The 4635-nt window shown below is 34.5% G+C and overlaps 1 long non-coding RNA gene across 2 annotated transcripts; it reads right to left on the reverse strand.

The window, feature by feature from the left end:
• Positions 1 to 214: 214 nt before the first annotated feature.
• LOC145161395 (uncharacterized) lies at positions 215 to 4410 on the reverse strand. Of its 2 annotated transcripts, none has more exons than XR_013738488.1 (3): positions 3624 to 4410; positions 3404 to 3447; positions 215 to 448 (listed from the first exon to the last, which is right to left on the reverse strand). It is a non-coding gene; the product is annotated as an uncharacterized LOC145161395 (long non-coding RNA). The 2 variants fall into 2 exon arrangements; XR_013738489.1 differs by lacking the exon at positions 215 to 448 and having other exon boundaries at positions 2620 to 3447; positions 3624 to 3696; positions 3949 to 4410.
• Between the last annotated feature and the right edge of the window lie 225 nt (positions 4411 to 4635).

Consider the following 4635-nt stretch of genomic DNA (forward strand, 5'->3'; position numbering starts at 1 on the left):
TCCCCACTGAAATTAGTGAATATTTTCAAAAGAGGAAAAATGCATGATATATTAATAATTAAAAGGGTTAAATGCAAGTAATATACATGTACTTCCATTGATTTATTTGTTATAGCATTCTACTTTGTTTTTTCCTATTACAAGTTTCAAAGTACTATGTCCTAATAAGAAAACAAACTGAAAGTACAATGCTATAAGCCTATAATTGGGTAGTTTTTCAATGTATAATGTGTTAATAAGAAAGAAATGAAAGTAGGAGGCTACATAAACATATAATTCAGATTGTGAAGAATGAAAATATTCACTTATGAGAGAGACCAAGAGATTCTTCACCCTTCTCAAAGACACGACTAAATGAATCCTTGAAAACCGAATGTGCAAAACTTTCAGATAAGACAACAAGCCCACCAGTTCTTTCCATAACAATTTTCAACTCTGCTACTCCAACCTATTAGCAAAAAATAGCATCACATTTCAAACAAAATTGAGATACAGGTTCTAATATGCAGATTATTAAACTCATACTTTGAAGAAAACGTAATCACCACAATACAAACAGATACATACATTATACATATATGATATATGTAAACACAATCAGATAAAGAGTTTTATACGTGGTCAAGTGCAGAAGCAAAAAGATCCAATACATGACCTTGGCTGACCATTTCCTTTGAAAGTTCCTCATAAAATTGAACTACTTTTCTAAAATATGGTGCTGCATCTTTATCAAGATCTTTATGTGAACACACAGGATCAGAGAGATCTTTTGATACAATCTATAAGAAACCAAAAACTAATACACATTTAGATTCAATCTAAACAGAAATAATCTTTTTCATAACTCTAAAAAAAATGGAAAGATAGTTCGTCTGTTAAAAGAAAAGTTTATAGAAGAAATTACCAAACCAGAAATAATCTTTTTCACAACTCAAATTCTCCAGTAGGATACGCATCATCGCCTCCTAAACTGCCATTATTATCCAATTCAGACTTGATCTCGATTTTATCCTCCTAATTCTGTGAGGAAACATCTTCACTTTTGGTGTCAAATGATGAATTGATAGCTCGAATGGAGATGCTCCAATGAGGTTTCAGATGATAGCGAGTTGAAGTGACACGTGGAAGGGAGAACTGAGAAGAAGAAAGGAAACGCGGCAACCGGGATTTGGTGAGGATAACACCAGAAATGTGGACGATGGTGGTGAGAAGCCTAGACACCAGGTGACGTTCTCAGAGACGGAAACAAAGGCCGAGAGAATCAGATAGAAGAAAGTGGGGAGGCGACGGAGGAAGCACGGATTGGAAATCCACCACGACGTCAAATTTATTCCTAAAACTCGCTCATATGCTCTTCGATTACAAATTTACAATATCGACCACGACCTTTACTAGGATCGAGATTTGAGTCTCGTATCCTTCGAAAATATCTATACTAATTTTTTGGAAAATAAGGGACTCCACCGGCTGGGTGTCGCTGGAAAGCGTCGGAGAGGAGGGACTCCATCGGCTGGGTGTCGCTGGAAAGCGCTGGACGGTGGGGCGGGGCTGGACGGACGTCAGAGGTGGTAGGCGTCGGCACCAAGAGAAACGTCGGATGTGGGAGAAGCTGTCGACGTCGAGAACTGAGAATAAGAGAAAGGGTTTGTTGAAGTGAGAAGGAGAGAAAGGGAAATTGAAGAGAGAACGTGTAGTAGAGGAAGGCGGCCGGGGCAAGTTCTTGACAAAAAGCCCTAGCTATTACAAAGAGGGAAACTAAAGTGGAGGAGAAAAAAAAAGGAAGGCGGGGTTTTTAAGTTTTTGGGATTTCCTTTTCCCTCCGGATGGAACGCGCGTTCTATAAAAATTTATAAAACGACATCCTTAGACGACACACATTTTATTATAGGTGCCCTCCGTCTTTTTATTATTTTTTCTTTAGACACTAATTTTAGGGCACGCAAAAATGCGTGTCCTAAATCCTTTAAATTTTGGGAGAGATGACATTATTTTTTGGAGACACACATTTGCGTATCGTAAATTTTGGGAGAGATGACATTATTTTATGTGAAAAATATTCATTTGGCGTAGATTCAATAATTGTTCTCATGTATTTAATCACATGTGATTATATCTATTTAATATAATTAAGGAGGACAAATAACAACTACTGAATCTAGAACGTGTAAATGAATCTTGTTCATATAAATCATATATGATTAATTATATATAATTATCACATATCATTAAATACACGAGAACAACTAGTAAATTGAGAATACACAATAATAACAATTTTTTAAGAGCTACTTTAGCTCTTGCTCAAAAAGATATTAAGAGAGGTTTAGCTTATTCCACAATGTCTCAATTCACTAGTTGTTCTCATGTATTTAATCACATATGATTTATTTGAAAAATATTCATTTGGCGTAAATTCAATAATTGTTCTCATGTATTTAATCTCATTTGATTATATCTATTTAATATGATTAATGAGGACAAAGAACAACTACTGAATTTAGAACGTGTAAATGAATCTTGTTCATATAAATCATATATGATTAATTATATATAATCACAAACGATTAAATACACGAGAACAACTAGTGAATTGAGAATGAGAAAGTAAATTTTGTCCATATAATTCATATGTGTTTATATACATATAATCACTTGTAGTAAAATAATATACGATTAAATACATATAATCATTTATGATTAAATACACGAGACTAACTATTGATTCATTTACACGTTCCCCACCACTACTACCCATCAACATTAACACCACCATCCATCACCACCGACCACCACCACTCGCCACCACCACTCCCACCGACCACCCACCACCATTACCACCTCGACCCCACCCACCATCCAAGACCAACCATCTCCACCACCACCACACACCACCACCCACCATGCACGACCACAAAATCATCATCACTAAAAATTTGATTCTTATAACAAAAAAACACTCCCAAAAGTTTTAAGAACAAAATTAGAGACGAGAAAAAGTGTTTGTTACAAAAAAAAGAATCTAGGCAAAGAAATTGTCGGTTTAATATTTAAAGATTGTTCTTTTTAAGATTTTCTAAATTACCATCAACAAAAGAAACCAAAAATGGAGCATGGTATTGTATTTCACATTACCTGGGCGCCCTAATAATGTAGCCAATCTTAGACACACTATTGTATTACATTGTTTCAAGCTGCTTCTAAGCCATCCATTGCTGCTAAGGGTTTTTAAATTTTGTTTTTGGGTGATGAATCTTGATGGTGTTTGTGATAGTGGTTCAGAAATTAATTTTGTTGTCTTTTTGATCATATTCAACTCTTTAAGATTCTAAGATTCAATATAAAATACAACAAAAATATGAGTGATTTTACAAGACAATCCTTCACTAGAGAATGGTAAGTTTACCTGACCAGTAGCATCTATTGCTGAAGATGCAATAGGTATCGTCCCTGAATAAATATAAAGTTCATTAAGTTAGGGGAAAAATTATCATAAAAGGTAAAAAAAGAAAGTTGGAAAGATATAAATTTAAACATCAAAGAAATCTGATACAATTAGGTGCATGTCTATAATAACGAGGTGGAAGGATACACAATAAACCGATATATAATTTACATTTAATCACCTGGGAATAGTTCTTCCATCAAGAGAATCCTTTGCAGAAGTAGCAGCTTCTGAATATGTAAATTGCACAGGGCCTGGAAAGAAAATATATCGGTTAACTAGTGTCATTAGACTTCCAGCTGAACTAAAGTTTCTGAATCTGTAAAATTCATATATAGCAACTGGTTCAAGCATATCATCGAACACATTGTGAACAACTAAAGTTTCTTCACCAAACCTCGATTTGGGCTTAGATTTTCATCTCCATAAAATGAAAAAAAGTCAAAATAGAGTATTGCAATCAACAGATCATTAATCGATATAAAAGGATGAAGAGAGAAGACAACATGACAAAGTAGAAAATAAACTTGCGATGATGATGACAGCGTCTTCGTGATGAAAGAGATGCAACAGTAACAAAGGCGATGGAGTAGATGGAGAAGATTCTAAGGTTTTTTCCTTTCCCTATGGTCATTCCATTGATTCTTAGGGTTTTTCGTCAACGGTGCTGGTGGTTTTACTGCTCAACAGAAATTGGTGGTGGTGGTGAAGGAAGAGTAAGGGCAATGTGGAGAGATGTACTGAACGACTAGATCGGGATAAGTGGAGAGGAAAAGATTGTGTGATTCTGGTGACTCTGACGGTCATCTGGCGACTTTGGTGGTGGTCCGGTGACTCCGACGGTGATCTCGTGGTCTCAGCCACCACTCAAACTTTAAATGAGGTTGAGAGACATCGGAAGTGATTTTCAATTATATTTTTATTTATCATTTTAAATGAAAAAAATTCAAATGGTCTTTGATTTGTTTTCAAATGTTCTTCGATGTTCTCATTTGAATATATATATATATATATATATATATATATATATATATATATATATATATATATATATATATATATATATATATATATATATATATATATATATATAAAAGATAAAAAAAATCATCGCCCCTATTCAACCTAACCCCCACCCTCCTTTATAAAATGGTATCTCTCTTATCTTCCTTCTCAATCAAGAATCCTAAATT

This window comes from Lactuca virosa, chromosome 2 (genome assembly GCF_052849685.1).
Source record: "Lactuca virosa cultivar CGN04683 chromosome 2, Lactuca_virosa_CGN04683_v6, whole genome shotgun sequence".
In the NCBI taxonomy this organism is placed as follows: domain Eukaryota; kingdom Viridiplantae; phylum Streptophyta; class Magnoliopsida; order Asterales; family Asteraceae; genus Lactuca; species Lactuca virosa.